This window comes from Scyliorhinus torazame, chromosome 15 (assembly GCF_047496885.1).
Source record: "Scyliorhinus torazame isolate Kashiwa2021f chromosome 15, sScyTor2.1, whole genome shotgun sequence".
Lineage (NCBI taxonomy): Eukaryota > Metazoa > Chordata > Chondrichthyes > Carcharhiniformes > Scyliorhinidae > Scyliorhinus > Scyliorhinus torazame.
This window is the reverse complement of record NC_092721.1, coordinates 214,369,926-214,387,926: the sequence shown is the minus strand read 5'-3', so window position 1 is coordinate 214,387,926 and position 18,001 is coordinate 214,369,926. Positions and strand designations below refer to the sequence as shown.

Sequence of the window (18,001 nt, the reverse complement as noted above, 5' to 3'; positions counted from 1 at the left end):
GATAGTCTTGTCCCACTGAGACGAGGAAGGAATGGTAAGGTGAGATGACAAGAGAAGTGGAGCTTCTAGTCAAGAGGAAGAAGGGAGCTTCCATAAGATTGAGGAAGCAAGGATCTGGCACGGCTCTAGAGGGTTCCAAGGTAGCCAGGAAGGAACTCAAAAATGGATTTAGGAGAGCTAGAAGGGGGCATGAAAAAGCCCTGGCGGGAAGGATTAGGGAAAACCCCAAGGCGTTCTACACTTATGTGAGAAATAAGAGGATGATCAGAGTGAGAGTCGGGCCGATCAGGGATAGTGGAGGGAACTTGTGCCTAGAGTCTGAGGAGATGGGGGAGGCCCTAAGTGAATATTTTGCTTCAGTATTCACTAGAGAGAGGGACCTTGTTGCCCATGAGAACAGTGTGAACCAGGTTAATAGACTCAAACAGGTTGATATTAAGAAGGAGGATGTGCTGGAAATTTTGAAAAGCATCAGGATAGATAAGTCCCCTGGGCCTGACGGGATATACCCACGGTTACTACAGGAAGCGAGGGAGAAGATTGCTGCGCTGTTGGTGATGATCTTTTCGTCCTCACTCTCCACTGGAGTAGTACCGGATGATTAGAGGGAGGCGAATGTTGTTCCCCTGTTCAAGAAAGGGAATAGGGAAATCCCTGGGAATTACGTCTGTGGTGAGCAAAATATTGGAAAGGATTCTGAGAGACAGAATTTATGATTATTTAGAAAAACATAGTTGGATTAAGGATAGTCAGCATGGCTTTGTGAGGGGCAGGTCATGCCTCACAAGCCTCATTGAATTCTTTGAGGATGTGATGAGACACATTGATGAAGGCCGGGCAGTGGATATGGTGCATATGTGTTTCAGTTGGGCATTTGATAAGGTTCCCCATGGTAGGCTCATTCAGAAAGTTAGACGGGAAGGGATACAGGGAAATTTGGCTGTCTGGATACAGAATTGGCTGGCCGAAAGAAGACAGCGAGTGGTAGTGGATGAAAAGTATTCCACCTGGAGGTCAGTGACCAGTGGTGTCCCGCAGGGATCTGTTCTGGGACCTCTGCTCTTTGTGGTTTTTATAAATGACCTGGATGAGGAAGTGGAAGGGTGGGTTAGTAAGTTTGCCGATGACACGAAGGTTGGGGGAGTTGTAGATAGTGTCGAGGGCTGTTGCAGGTTACAACAGGACATTAACAGGATGCAGAGCTGGGCTGAGAAGTGGCAGATGGAGTTCAACCTAGATAAATGTGAAGTCATTCATTTTGGAAGGTCAAATTTGAATGCTGAATACAGGGTTAAAGGCAGGATTCTTGGAAGTGTGGAGGAACAGAGGGATCTTGGGGTCCACGTACATAGATCCCTCAAAGTTGCCACCCAGGTTGATAGGGTTATTAAGAAGGCGTAAGATGTGTTGGCTTTCATTAACAGGGGGATTGAGTTTAAGAGCCACGAGGTTTTGCTGCAGCTTTATAAAACCCTGGTTAGACCACACTTGGAATATTGTGTCCAGTTTTGATCGCCTCAGTTTAGGAAGAATGTAAAGACTCAATTACCTGCAAAGACTCGCATTCAAAGTATCGTCTTGCATCATTGTCTATATATATGTTTCTGGAACCCACCTCTTCATTCACCTGAGGAAGGAGCAGTGCTCCAAAAACTAGTGGTTCGAAACAAATCTGTTGGACTTTAACCTGGTGTTGTAAGACTTCTTACTGATCCCCCCTCAGCCTCCGTCTTTCCATTGAAAACAATCCTCGTTTATTCAGCCTCTCCTCATAGCCAACATCCTCGAGACCAGACAAATCCTGGTGAACCTTCTTTGCACTCTCTCCAAAGCTTCCACGTTTTTCTGACAATGTGGCGACCAGAACTGCACGCACTACTCCAAATGTGGCCTAATCAATGATTTATACAGCTGCAACATGATTTCCCATCTCTTGTACTTAATGCCCCACCTGATGAAAGCAAGCATGCCATATGCCTTCTTAATCACCTTGGCCACCTGTGTTGCCACTTTTAGGGAACTGTGGACCTGCACGCCCAGATCCCTCTGTATGTTAATATTCCTCAGGGTTCTGCCATTTACAGTATAATTCATACCGCGATTTGATCCTCCAAAATGCATCACCTCGCATTTGTCCAGATTAAATTCCATCTGCCATTTCTGTGCCCATGCCTCCAATCTATCTATAATCTGCTGTATCCTCTGACAATCCTCAGGACTATCAGCAACTCCGCCAATCTTTGTGTCATCCGCAAAGTTACTAATCAGACCACCCACATTTTCCTCCAGATCATTTATATATACTACAAACAACAGAGGTCCCAGCACTGATCCCTGCAGAACACCACTAGCTACAGATCTCCATTCTGAAAAACATCCTTCCATCGCTACTCTCTGTCTTCTATAAGCAAGCCAGTTCTGTATCCATCTAGCCACCCACCCCGAGTCCCATGTGATTTTAGTTTTTGTACCAGTCTGCCATGTGGGACCTTGTCAAACGCCTTACTAAAGTCCATATAAACTACATCCACAACCCTTCCCTCATCAATTTTCTTTGTCATCTCTTCAAAAACTCAATCAAATTGGTGAGACATGACCTTCCCCGTACAAAACCATGCTACCTGTCACTAACTAGTCCATTTTCCTCCAAATGTGCATAGATCCTGTCCCTCAGTATCTTTTCCAAAAGCTTCCCCACCACTGATGTCAGGCTCACCGGCCTATAATTTGCTGGATTATCCCTGCTTCCTTTCTTAAACAAGGGAATAACATTGGTTATTCTCCAGTCCTCTGGAACCTTGCCTGTGGTCAAAGAGGATGTGAAGATATCTGTTAAGGCCCCAGCTATTTCTCCCCTTGCCTCCCGCAGTAACCTGGGATAGATCCCATCCGGCCCCGGCAACTTGTCTACCTTAATGCAATTTAGGATACTCAACACTTCCTCCTTTGAAATATTGATGTTCTCAAGAGCGTTCATACACCTATCCCTACCTCAACATCCGTCATGTCCTTCTCCCTGGTGAATACTGATACAAAGTACTCATTAAAGATTTCACCCACTTTCTGTGGTTCCACGCATAACTTCCCTCCATTGTCCTCGAGTGGGCCCACTCTTTCTCTTGCTACCCGCTTGCTCCGATTGTATGCATAAAAAGCCTTGGGATTCTCTTTGACCATGTTTGGTAAAGACATTTCGTGTCCCCTTTTAGCCCTCCTAATTCCACGTTTAAGTTCCTTCCTCCTTCCATTGTACTCCTCAAGGACTTCGTCGGTTTTTAGATGCCGAGAGCTATTGTATGCGTCCTTTTTCCCTTTGACGAAGCTTACAGTTTCCCTTGTCTTCCACACTTCCTGAATCCTGCCATTTCTATCTTTCATTTTTGTGGACATGCATGTCCTGCACTTCAATCAACTGGCCTTTAAAAGCCTCCCACATATCAGACGTGGTTTTGCCTTCAAATAGCCGCCACCAATCCACATTCCCCAGTTCCTGTCTAATTTGGATGTAATTGGCCTTCGCCCAATTAAGCATCCTCAGTCGCGGGCCACTCTTGTCCTTATCCAGGACTACGCGAAATCTTATGGAATTATGGTCGCTAAGCCCAAAATGCCCCCCACTGAAACATCAATCAGCTGGCCAGGCTCATTCCCCAATACCAAGTCTAGTATGGCGCCCTCGCTGGTTGGATTATCAGCACACTGCATCAAAGAGCCCTCCTGTACACATCTAACAAATTGCTCTCCATCCGAGCCCCTGGCTGTAAGGGATTCCCAGTCAATATGGGGGAAGTTAAAGTCGCCCATCACAGTGACCCTGCTTTTTTCACACCGTTTCAGTATCTGACTACACAACTGTTCCAGTCTCCTGCGGGCTGTTGGGATGTCTATAATACACTCCCAACATTGTGATTTCACCCTTCTTATTCCTGAACTCCACCCCTAATGCCTCACTACAAGATCTCTCCAATGTGTCCTCCCTCAACACAGCTGTGATCTGCTCCCTAATCTGCAATCCAACTCCCTCATCTCTTGATTCCCCTTCTGTCCCGTCTAAAACAACAATATCCCGGAACGTTAAGCTGCCAGTCCTGTCCCTGCTTTATCCATGGAGGGATGTAATTGCACTAGAGAGGGCGCAGATGAAATTCACCAGGATGTTGCTGGGATGGAGCATTTGAGCTATGAAGAGAGGGCGGAGAAGCTTAGGTTGTTTTCTCTGGAGCAGAGAAGACTGAGGGGACCCGAATGAGATGTATAAGATTATGAGGGACATGGACAGGATAGATAGGGAGCAGCTGTTCCTCTTAGTTGAAGGGTCAAGAATGAGGGGGAATAATTTTAAGGTGAGGGACAGGAGGTTTAGAGGGAATTTGAAGAAAATAATATTCACCCAGAGGTGGAGGGACTCTGGGTTGCACTCACTGCCTGGGAGGAAACCTCACAACCTTTAAAACGTATCTGGATGAGCCCCTGAAATGTCAGAACATTCAAGGCTATGGGCTAAGTGCTGGAAAGTGGGATTAGTGTTGGTTAATGTAGCTTTCCTGGTGCAGACCCGATGGGCTGAATGGCCTCTTCTGTACTAGTTGACTCAGCCTTGAAAATGTTCAAGGACTTGGCTTCCAAGCTTCCTGGGGTAAAGAATCCCAAAGATTCACCACTCTTCCTGAAATCCGTTCTTAAATACGTTCCCTTTTACTCTGACACTCTGCCCTCTGGTCTGAATTTCTCCCATGAGTGGAAATATCCTCACAACATTTCCCCTGTCCTACACCCTGAGAATCCTGTATGTTTCAATCCTATCACCTCTCGGTCTTCTGATCTCCACAGAGTCCAGACCCAACCTGTTTAATCTTTCCTCATATGGCAGTCCCTCCACGCCCAGGATCATCCTAGAAAACCTCCTCTGCACTGCCTCCAACGATAATACATCTATCCTTAAAACAGGGACTAAAACTGTACACAGTGCTCGAAATGTGGCCTCACTTGTACCTTGTACAGTTGCAGCAAAACCTTTTACACTCCAACCCCCTTGAAATTAAGCCAGCATTCCATTGTCCTTCTTTATTACCGTCCGTCCCCATCATCTAGCTTTCTGAACTTCATGAACAATGATCCCCAAGTCACTTTCTGCACTCTCTCTATTTAAACAATAATCTACCCTAACCATTCTTTCTTCCAAAATGAACAATCACATTTTCCCACATTGAATTCCATTTGCCAATTTTCTGTCCACTCACTTAACCTGTCAATATTTCTCTGTAAACTATTTAAATCCTCTTTCCAACCTTCCTTCACTCCCATGTTTGTACCCAATAACAGATACCACCTGACAATTGGGACCCTCTCTGATAATTGGGACCCGCTCTGACAATTGGGACCCTCTCTGACAACAGTGATACCACCTGATATCTGTGAGATTCCCTGATAATTGAGAGACCCTTTGATAACTGGGAAACTCCCTAATAATTGGAAGAGTCCCTGATATTTTGTACCTTCCCTGATTACAGGGAGGCTCCCTAATCATTGGGACCCGCTCAGATTAACGCGACACTTACGGAATACCTCGACCCTCCCTGATAACTGGGAAACTCTCTGATAACTGGGACACTAAGGGTCACGAGTTCAAGGTGAGAGGGGGAAAGTTTAAGGGAGATATGCGTGGAAAGTTCTTTATGTAGAGGGTGGTGGGCGCCTGGAATGCATTGCCGGCGGGGGTGGTAGAGGCGGGCATGACAGTGTCATTTAAGATGCATCTATACAGATACATGAATGGGCAGAGAGCAGAGGGATACAGACCCTTAGAAAATAGGTGACAGTTTTAGATAGAGGATCCGGATTGGCGCAGGGTGGGAGGGCCGAAAGGCCTGTTCCTGTGCTGTAATTTTTCTTTGTTCTTTCTCTGTTCTTTGACACTCTCTGACAACTGGGACCCACTCTGATAACTGGCACACTCTTTGATAACTGGGACACCCTCTGATAACTGGGACACTCTCTGATAACTGGGACACTCTCTGATAACTGGGACACTCTCTGGTAACTGGGACCCATCCTGATAACTGGGACACCCTCTGGTAACTGGGACACTCCCTGATAACTGGGACACTACCTGATAACTGGGACACTCTCTGATAACTGGGACACTCCCTGATAACTGGGACCCATCCTGATAACTGGGACCCATCCTGATAACTGGGACCCATCCTGATAACTGGGACCCATCCTGATAACTAGGACACTCCCTGATAACTGGCACACTCTCTGATAACTGGGACACTCCCTGATAACTGGGACACTCACTGATAACTGGGACACTCTCTGATAAATGGGACACTCTCTAATAACTGGGACACTCTCCGATAACTGGGACCCTCACTGACAACTGGGACACTCACTGATAACTGGGACACTCTCCGATAACAAACCCTCTCCGATAACTGGGATACTCTCTGATTACTGGGACACTCTCGGATTACTGGGACACTCTCTGATAACTGGGACACTCCCTGAAAACTTGGACCCTCTCTGATAACTGGGACCTTCCCTGATAACTGGGACCCTCTCTGATAACTGGGACCCTCTCTGATAACTGAGAGTCTCTCTGATAACAGGGGCACTTTCTGATAAATGGGACCCTCTCTGATAACTGGGACCCTCACTGATAACTGGGATGCTCTCTGATAACTGTGACACTGTCTGATAACTGGGGCACTCTCTGATAACTGGGATCCTCCCTCATAACTGGGACCCTCCCTGAAAACTGGGACCCTCTCTGATAACTGGGACCCTCTCTGATAACTGGGACCCTCCATTATAATTGGGACCCTCTCTGATAACTGGGACCCTCTCTGATTATTGGGACACTCTCTGATAACTGGGACCCTCCCTGTAAACTGGGACTCTCTCTGATAACTAGAACCCTCCCTAATAACTGGGACACTCTCCGATAACTAGGACCCTCTCTGATAACTGGGACCCTCTCTGATAACTAGAACCCTCCCTGATAACTGGGACACTCACTGATAACTGCGAGACTCCCTGATAACTGGGACCCTCTCTGATAACTGGAACTCTCTCTGATAACTGGTATTCTCTCTGATAACTGGGACCCTCTCTGGTAACTGGGAGACTCTCTGATAAATGGGACCCTCTCTGATAACTGGGACACACACTGATAACTGGTACCCTCCTGATAACTGGGACCCTCCCTGATAACAGGGACACTCACTGATAACTGGGTCACTCTCTGATAACTGGGACCCTCCCTGATAACTGGGACCCTCTCTAATAACTGGGACACTCTCTGATCATGAATGCATTCCCTGGCAACAGGGAGACTCATTGATAACTGAGCTGACATATGTTAGTATGGTTTGCATGTCAGTATATGTTAGTATGTTATGCATGCCAGTATATGTTAGTATGTTGTGTGTGTCATATATGTTAGCATGTTGTGTATCAGCATATGTCAGAATGTTGTGTATCAGCATGTTATCATGTTGTGTGTCAGTATATGTTAGTATGTTGTGTGTCAGCATATGTTAGTATGCTATGTGTGTACGCATGTTAGTATGTTGTATGTGTGTATGTTATGCATGTCAGTATATGTTAGTATGTTGCGTGTGTCAGTATATATTATTATGGTGTGTGTCAGTTTATGTTATTATGGTGTGTATCAGTATGTTAGTATGTTATGCATGTCAGTATATTAGTATGCTGTGTGTCAGTATATGTTAGTATGTTGTGTCAGTATATGTTAGTATGTTGTGTCAGCATATATTAGTATATTGTGTGTCAGCATATGTTAATATATTGTGTGTCAGTATATGTTTGTATGTTGTGTCAGTATGTTAGTATGTTATATGTGTCAGCATGTGTTAGTATGTTGTGTGTCAGCATATGTTAGTATGTTGTGCATCAGTATATGTTAGTGTGTTGTGTGTGTCAGTATGTGTGTATGTTGTATGTGGCAGTATGTTAGTATGTTGTGTCAGTATTTGTTAGTGTGTTCTGTGTCAGTATATGTTCATATGTTGTGTCAGTATGTGTTAGTATGTGTGTGTCAGTATATGTTAGCATGGGTATTGTCAGTATGTTAGTTTGTGTGTGTCAGTACATGTTAGTATATGTGTGTCAGTTTCTGTTAATGTGTGTGTCAGTATATGTTTGTATGTGTGTCAGTATATGGTAGTATGTTGTGCATATCAGTATATGGTAGTATGTTGTGTGTCAGTATATTTTAGTACATTGTGCATGTCAGTATATATTAGTATGTTGTGTGTCAGTATATGTTAGTATGTTGTGCATGTCAGTATATGTTAGTATGTTGTGTGTGTCAGTCTATGTTAGTATGGTGTGTGTCAGTATATGTTAGTATGTTATGCATGTCAGTATATGTTAGTGTGTGTGTCAGTATATGTTAGCATGTGTGTTGTTAGTTTGTGTGTCAGTATATGTTAGCATGTGTGTTGTTAGTTTGTGTGTCAGTATATGTTAGTATGTGTATGTCAGTTTATGTGAGTGTGTGCCAGTATATGTTAGTATGTGTGTCAGTTTATATTAATGTGTGTGTCAGTATGTTTGTATGTGTGTCAGTATATGGTAGTATGTTGTGCATGTCAGTATATGTTAGTATGTTGCGTGTGTCAGTATATTAGTATGGTGTCAGCATATGTTAGTATGTTATGCATGTCAGTATATGTTAGTATGGTGTGTGTCACTGTTAGTATGTTGTGTGTCAGTGTGTTAATATGTTGTGTGTCAGTATATGTTAGTATGTTATGCATGTCAGTGTATGTTAGTATGTTTTGTGCATCAGTATATGTTGGTATATGTGTGTCAGTTTATATTAATGTGTGTGTGTCAGTATATGTTTGTATGTGTGTCAGTGTATGTTAGTATGTTATGCATGTCAGTATATGTTAGTATGTTTTGTGCGTCAGTATATGTTGGTATGTTATGTTTCAGCATATCTTCGTATGTTCTGTCACAGCATATGTAAGTATGTTGTGTGTATCAGTATATGTTAGTATGTTGTGGGTCAGCATATGTTAGTATGTGTGTCAGCTTATGTTAGTATGTGTGTGTCAGTACATGTTAGTATTTGTCTGTCAGTTTATGTTAGTATGTGTGCCAGTCTATGTTAGTATGGTGTGTGTCAGTATATGTTAGTATGTTATGTGTGTCAGTATATGTTAGTATGTTGTGTGTCAGTGTATGTTAGTATGATGTGTGTCAGTATGTTAATATATTGTGTCAGTATATGTTAATATGTCATGTGTCAGTATATGTTGGTATGCTGTATGTCAGTATATGTTAGTATGTTGTGTGTCAGTGTATGTTGTGTGTCAGTATATGTTAGAATGTTGTGTGTCAGTATATGTTAGTACGTTGTGTGTCAGTTTATGTTAGTATGTGTGTGTCAGTTTATGTTAGTATGTGTGTCAGTATATGTTAGTATGATGTGTGTCAGTATATGTTAGTATGTGTGTGTCAGTTTATGTTAGTATGTGTGTGTCAGTATATGTTGGTATGTTGTATGTCAGTATATGTTGGTATGTTGTGTGTCAGTATATGTTAGTATGTTGTGTGTCAGTATATGTTAGTATGTTGTGTGTCAGTATATGTTAGTATGTTGTGTGTCAGTATATGTTAGTACATTGTGTGTCAGTTTATGTTAGTATGTGCGTGTCAGTTTGTTAGTATGCGTGTCAGTACATGTTAGTATGATGTGTGTCAGTATATGTTAGTATGTTGTGTGTCAGTATATGTTAGTATGTTGTGTGTCAGTATATGTTAGTGTGTGTCAGTATATGTTAGTATGATGTGTGTCAGTATATGTTAGTGTGTGTGTCAGTTTATGTTAGTATGTGTGTGTCAGTATGTTAGTATTTGTCTGTCAGTTTATGTTAGTATGTGTGTCAATATATGTTAGTATGGTGTGTGTCAGTATATGTTAGTATGTTATGCGTGTCAGTATATATTAGTATGTTGTGTGTCAGTATATGTTAGTGTGTGTCAGTATATGTTAGTATGTTGTGTCAGTATATGTTAGTATGTTGCGTGTCAGTATATGTTAGTATGTTGTGTGTCAGTATATGTTAGTATGTTGTGTGTCAGTATATGTTAGTATGTTGTGTGTCAGTATATGTTAGTATGTTGTGTGTCAGTATATGTTAGTATGTTGTGTGTCAGTATATGTTAGTATGTTGTGTGTCAGTATATGTTAGTATGTTGTGTGTCAGTATATGTTAGTATGTTGTGTGTCAGTATATGTTAGTATGTTGTGTGTCAGTATATGTTAGTATGTTGTGTGTCAGTATATGTTAGTATGTTGTGTGTCAGTATATGTTAGTATGTTGTGTGTCAGTATATGTTAGTATGTTGTGTGTCAGTATATGTTAGTATGTTGTGTAGTATATGTGGAATTATATCAGTATATCTGAACCGTTTATTCAAACTGCTGAAGCCGATTTGTTTGCTTATGTTGTTCCATAAATAATTCATTCCACTTTCTGCAACTCTGCCTCCTTTGAACTGACCCTGACAAAGGGTCAGGTTCCTTCTTTAAAATATCAGTAACTTGCTTTTATCTAATACCTTCAATGAGTAAAAAGTCCCAAAGCATCTCTCAGGAATTCTATCAAAAGAAACTGCAACATGTGGAGGTCCTGGGGCTGATGATGGGAAGTTTGCTCCAGCACCAAATTAAAGAGGGGTCGGGGGTGGGGGGGGGGGGGGGGGGGGGGGTAGAGAGCTGGAGGTGTTTAGGGAGAAAATGTGTTCAGCGACCAGGCAGCTGGAGGTATGGTCACCAATGGCAGAGAGGTTAAAATCTGGGATGTTCAAGGGTGAGAATGAGGAGTGCAGAGATCCTGGGATCTAAAGAGGGGGTCTGGGTATTAGGAACCTTCAGAGAGGGTCTGTTTCCACTCAGGTCATCAGTTCCATCCCAAAGATCTAAACCAATTTGTCAAGAGCTGAGTATCAGTGAAATTAAAATAATTTAAATATGAACTTGTCCCAGTTCCATCTGTTCCTCATTGCTGGAAGGACCACATTAGAAGATTATTTTATCAACAGCATAAAAAACCAGACAAGAGCTAAGTTAAGCATCAGTCCATACCACCCTGAAGGCCCCTTGCTTAAGCTATATATAGCAATGCAGTGCTGAAGTGGTTAACAATGATGGTTTCAATCATTGGAAGATGAGGCTTGTGTGAGCCAAACCCTCCAAGTGAAGACGAGTTCAAACCCACACAGGGTGAGGCACAAACTATGCCCTCTTCTCCAATCAGCAGCTGACTGAGTGAGGGAATGAATGAGTTGGGATTCAGGACAAGTGTCTTAATAATAGAAATTGTGGGTTCAGTTAGAAACCACCCCAAAGCTATGTAGAGTAATGGTGTAATTCTTAGGCAATCACACGCTCTCTGACACGTATAAAGGATCTTTCGTTCCGAAACTTCTCAGTTGTAGCCTTTATTGTGCAATCCCTTGATCTGTTCGTCCTTCCCAAATTAATTTCCTCACACTTCTCCAGTTTGAAATCCATTTGTATCTTTCAGTCACCTGAGCAGACGATTTGGAATTCTCTTCCCGAGCTCGTCATTGAATATATTCCAGGCTGAGTGAGACAGAGTTTCGATTGACGATGGAGTCAAGGTCAATGGGGGACAGCCAGAAACATGGAGTTGGGACCATCCACGTTCCCTCCCACTCTGTGCTCGGTTTCCTTCAGGCCTCTTTGTTTCCTGACTTCGCCACAGAGAACTCAAGGGACCTCCATGTTGAAATGTCCTTGTGTTTACTAACCTGCCTCAGCTGCTACCTCTGATTGGTGCTCCCATTTCCATGCTGCATTACAATTGGATACAGATTCTGGAGGCAGCTTCTTAATTAGCTGTTTCCGGGGTGATCATGGCGGACATTCCGCCACATTCACCTTTACCTTCCCGACATCCCAGTATTGGATCGTGACCCAACTGAGCAAATCCTGCACGTTTACTGAAAGTTTCAATTTCGAACAGGAACAAATCTTCCTCGTGTTGCTGGTGTGGAGGATGACTGTCCCTCAAGTGCCATTGTGCCAGCTCAGATCATTCACTCATCTCCAGGCAGTGGGGCTGCTTATGACAAATGTGAATCTATTTCATGAGTATTCGAACAACTGGGTTTGGTAAATGTCAGTTTAATGTTTCATTCTCTGCCAAGCCCCCCCAGTTTATATTTGGCAGAACTCATACTTGGGAGATCTTCTGTGTGTTTAAAATAGTTTTCCTGCCTTTTTTTAACCAACTGCGTGCAAAATAAGCTGGAAAAATAGATCATCTGGGATTGGACATGTGGGTTTAATCGGAATCGAAAGTTGGAACAGCCTCGAGTCTCCGTGTTGGGCAGGGGCCCTTTCACATCAACACTGTTAAAGTGATTTTCTGTTATCTCCATCCGCTACCACATGTTACAGCCAATCATCTCAGGTCAGGTACAGGGCATGGTCACAGGCCAAGGGTCAGGGATAGGGCATGGTCACAGGTCAGGTCAGGCCAGTGCTGGGTGAGAGTGAGGGTGGGGGTCAGGATCGTGTCCTCCCCGCCTTGTGCTGTGTTCTGATCAGTATCACAGAGATTAATCTCCGGGTCCTGCCACACGCGAATCACAGAAATTCTGCCATATTTCTGTCCCTGTCCTTTGCTTCTATGCGGTTCATCCAAATCAGTTCAAGCTGCATCTCGTGTTCTCATGTGTCCTCTGCATCCTTACCCTCCTCTGGATTTTTCTTTATCTTTCTGTCCATGTTTTTTTAATCAGCACCTCTTTTTTTTGCTCTTGATTATCTGTCATCACTGTTCCATCTTTTTGTCAATCCCTGCCTCTTCTCTGTGTTTATTTTATTTTTTCCAATCACAGTCGTGTCCTCAGGATAATGTCGTCAGCCCAACCATCTTCAGCTGCTTCATCAATGATCTTCCTTCCATCTTTAGGTCAGAAGTGAGGATTTTTGCAGATTTTTAAACTATGTTCAGCACCATTCAAAGAACAATACAGCCCAGGAACAGGCCCTTCGGCCCCCACAAGCCTGTGCCGATCGCGAGTCCTATCAAACCAATCGCCTATATGCATCTATACCCCATCTGTTCATGTGTCTATCCAGATAAGTCTGAAAGGTCGCTAACGTATCTGCCTCAACCACCTCACTGGGCCGTGCATTCCAGGCCACCACCACCCTCTGCGTAAAGAACTTCCCCCGCACATCTCCACTGAACCTTTCCCCCCTCACCTTGAACTTGTGCCCCCTTGTAATTGTCATTTCCGCCTGGGAAAAACCCCCCAACTGTTGATTTTATAAACTTCTATCCGGTCGCCCCTCAGCCTCCGTCTCTCCAGGGAGAACAATCCAAGTTTATTCAATCTCTCCTCATAGCTAATACCCTCCATACCAGGTAACATCCTGGTAAACCTTTTCTGTACTCTCTCCAAAGCCTCCACGTCCTTCTGGTAGTGCGGTGACCAGAATTGGACACAGTATTCCAAAAGTGGCCTCAACAACGTTCTATAGAACTAACATAATTTGCAAGCTTTTATACTAGATACCCCAAAGTATATCATGGAGTTTACCTGACTCACACCTTTTAATAGATTTTGGTTATGAGGCGCACAAGGGCCCACTTTCCAGGTGCGATGCAACAGGGACCTTAAGTATTTTTAAACAAAACAATGTTTATTCTATGAATCCAGTTAACAGTTTATAAACACACAGTAAACATCTTATCAACTACCAACACTGATACCTCCCCAAAGATACAGTACTCTATATGTAACCCTTAGTAACTTTCCAAACAACATCCATAAGCCAAACCCCCTTTATTTTACAAAAAACAGTAGGTTTGCTAGACTGGTATTACTTTAAAATTATCAAGTGATCTGGAGACATTCTTTAGCATGCAGAGATAGAGGCCAAAATACACCTTCTTGGTTTGGATGCAGCTCCCCAGAAAACAAATGTAAAACTCAGAGCCAGAGCCCAGCTCCACCCACACACTGACATCACTGCAGCCACTTGAGAAGACAAACATTTCTTAAAGTGACAGTCCCATGACACCATCTCCTGCAAGAGAGGATCTAATCATTGCCCGTTAACATTTAATGGAATTACCATCGCTGAATCTCCCACAATCGACATCCTTTGGGTTGCCATTCATCAGAAACTGAACTGGACTAGTCATATTAATAGGGGCTGGTTTAGCACAGTGGACTAAACAGCTGGCTTGTAATGCAGAACAAGGCCAGCAGCACGGTTCAATTCCCGTACCGGCCTCCCCGAACAGGCGCCGGAATGTGGCGACTAGGGGCTTTTCACAGTAACTTCAGTGAAGCCTACTTGTGACAATAAGCGATTATTATTATTAATACTGTGGCTACCAGAGCAGGTCAAAGGCTTGGAATCGTACAACAAGTAACTCACCTCCTGACTCCCCAAAGCCTGTCCACCATCTACAAGGCACCAGTCAGGAGTGTGATGGAAAACTCTCCACTTGCCTGGATGAGCGCAGCTCCAACAACACTCAAGAAGCTCGACACCATCCAGGACAAAGCAGCCGCTTGATTGGCATCCATCCACCATCTTAAAAATGCACACTCCCTTCACCACCAATGCAGAAGCAGCCGTGTGTATCATTTACAAAATGTACTCCAGTAACTCACCAAGACTCCTTCAACAGCAAACTGAATAATAACTAATGTAACTCCCCCTGTATCACCATCTGGGTAAGACAAAGAACTGGAACGCGCTGCCTGGGAGGGTGGTGACGGTCTGGAACGCGCTGCCTGGGAGGGTGGTGATGGTCTGGAACGCACGGCCTGGGAGAGTGATGATGGTCTGGAACGCGCTGCCTGGGACGGTGGTGAGGGTCTGGAACGCACGGCCTGGGAGGGTGGTGAGGGTCTGGAACACACTGCCTGGGAGGGGGGTGAGGGTCTGGAACGCGCTGCCTGGGAGGGTGGTGAGGGTCTGGAATGCACGGCCTGGGAGAGTGATGATGGTCTGGAACGCGCTGCCTGGGACGGTGGTGAGGGTCTGGAACGCGCTGCCTGGGAGGGTGGTGAGGGTCTGGAACGCACTGCCTGGGAGGGGGGTGAGGGTCTGGAACGCACTGTCTGGGAGGGTGGTGAGGGTCTGGAACGCGCTGCCTGGGAGGGTGGTGAGGGTCTGGAACGCGCTGCCTGGGAGGGTGGTGAGGGTCTGGGACGCGCTGCCTGGGAGGGTGGTGAGGGTCTGGAACGCTCTGCCTGGGAGGGTGGTGAGGGTCTGGAACGCGCTGCCTGGGAGGGTGGTGAGGGTCTGGAACGCACGGCCTGGGAGGGGGTTAGAGGCAGGTTGCCTCACATCCTTCACAAAGTACCTGGATGAGCGCTTGGCAAGTCTTAACATTCGATTCTCTGGGCCAAGTGCTGGCCAATGGGATTAGGGAGGCAGGTCAGGTGGTTTCCATGTGTCGGTGCCGACTCGATGGGCCGAAGGGTCTCTTTAGTCAGGAAAGGAGGGAGACAGAAAACAGGAAGCTACAGATTAGATAACCTAACAGCTGTCACAGGGAAGATGTCGTCGGACTGTGGTGACCCTCGCCTTCCTTCATCCGTTGTAACCGTGCTAACCTTTTAAAATGTTATTCTACCACCAACATATCTCGAGCCTTTCTGTCTTTTATGTTCATGTGCAGGTCTGAAGATCCTCCGATGTCCGTGGGCCGGCCCACATGACCCGCCCCGACCTGGCAGGGCTCCTCCAACCATCCGAACCTGGCCTCGAGAGGCCCAACCCGGACCTCCCACCCCGATCTCGCACAAGACCTGACCCGGCCTGGGAAGCATCCCCAGCCCCTGACCACAAGACCCAGCCCCACCCAGCGTCCGGCCCAGCGCCTAGCGCCCCGACTTACCGGCAGATGAAGGAAAGGAGGAGAATCCACGTGGAGGCCCGATTCCAGGAACACTCTGTGTCACCTGCTCTGAAAGGAACATGGGAGCCAGCCCAACCTGAACCCAGGAAGACCCTGCCAGCGACCAACCCAAACCGAGACTAAACACCTCTAAAACGCTGGGATCCGAACTCGCCGAAAGGCAGACCCGTACTCGCGGAACCCCGGGGCACAACCCGATCGTGAGCATTGCCCCCATGGCAACCCCAAAATCACAACCAGCGCCTGGGATCCCGCCAAATGCTGGTTTCCTCCCACATTCCAAAGATGTGCGGGTTAGGTGGATTTGCTACTGGGGTTACTGGGTTCCACGGATAGGTTGGAATCCTGGGATTAAGTAGGATGCTCTTTCCAAGGGCCGGTGCAGACTCGATGGGCCAAATGGCCTCCTTCTGACTCTATGAACAGGTCAGGAATTGTTGGCTGTGCCAGGGTGAAGTTGGCGTGCACACTGCCCGGGTATCGGGCGCAGACGTGCAGGATGGACACACACCAGCTGCACGTTCATCGAGTGGAGCTTCTTTCGGTTTGTGTCGAGCGGCCTGACACCTGCAGATTCTCGCAGGGGACACGCATCCCGTCAATCACCCCCTGGACCCGGGGCATCCCGACGATGGCAGCGAACCCCACTGCCCGGGCATCCTGGTGGGCTCGGTCCACATTGAAATGGATGTATTGATCCGCCTGGGCATATCGAGTCTCTGTGACAGCGCGGAGACACCTGTGCACCGAGCTCTGAGAGATCCCGGGCAGGTCCCCACTCGGCACCTGGAAGGACCCCGTGGCAAAGTTCAGGGGGACCATCACCCCGACGGCCACTGGTAGCGGGCGTCCTGCCCATTCCCCCGCGGTGCCAGGTGTGACATCATCTGGCAGATATGTCGCACTGTCTCCCTGCTCAGCCGGAATCTCCGACGGCACGTCCGGTCCAGCAGGTCCTTGAATGAGAGGTGGTACCGGCTGCACACGGGGCCTCGCGGCACCTCCTCCTCGGCCTGTTGGGTGCCTGGCAGGTGCGGGAATTCGCGGTTGGTATGGCAGAGTGTGCGGTGCGGGGTGATGGGCTGGGGGCGCCCCCACAGCCGGTGCACTCTGCAGAACCAGGGGCCACGGTGGGTGGTCAGTGGGGTGCGCAGCAGGGTGGCTGCCTTACCATGGCCCTGTCCTCCATCAACCCCCCCCCCGCCCGCCAGTCCGGCCACTGTCCGGCCCGGCAGCCCGCAGTCCGGCCAGGCAGCCCGCAGTCTGGCCCTGCAGCCCGCAGTCTGGCCAGGCGGCCCGCAGTCCAGCCAGTCGGCCCGCAGTCCGGCCAGGCAGCCCGCAGTCCGGCCTGGCAGCCCGCAGTCCGGCCAGGCGGCCCGCAGTCCGGCCAGGCGGCCCGCAGTCCGGCCTCTCCATGTCCTACCCCCTTTCTCTCCCTCAGCAGCCACAGCGCCTATCTCCAAACTTTTAAAAGCGTAAGTGAACCTCGCCATCAGGAGCTCCTCCCAGTGGAGGTGGAGACCCCGGTTATACCGGAGAAGACCGGGTCGGGCCCGTTAATGATCTGCAAACGGTGTCGACTGTACGTGCGGAGTGGAGCATGTGGATGTCGATTTGCCGTGTCCCCGGCGGCCATCATGATATTGGCATCAAAACTGATCCAAAATCGCCTGTCCCGATCGCGGCCTGGACCTCATGGAGGCCCCCCCGCCCCCCCGCGGAGTCAGATCCTCCCGTCCTCCCACCAGGACGTCCACCGGGCCGTGGGTCCGAACTCCCGCCGGGTGGTACCAGGTTGGAACCATGCCGGCGGGACTTGGCGGAACGCGAGTCGGCTGCGGAGCTTCACCGCGGGGGCCTGTTTCAGCGGCCCCCAACCGGCGCTGCGGCAACTGCACGAACGCGATTAGCGGCGATTCTCTGGAGAATCGCATCCCGGCGTGGAGGGAATTTCCCGCGTCCCCGGTGATTGTCCAACCCGGCGCGGGCTCGGAGAATCCCGCCCAGAGAGTCTGTGATTGGAGGAGCCCCAAGTGCAGAAG

General features: G+C 47.1%; 1 protein-coding gene across 2 annotated transcripts in view; it reads right to left on the bottom strand.

Moving 5' to 3' along the window:
- LOC140392184 (protocadherin-16-like) overlaps positions 1–18,001 on the bottom strand; it is a 567,611-nt gene that overhangs the window by 398,776 nt on the left and 150,834 nt on the right. The window lies entirely within an intron of this gene.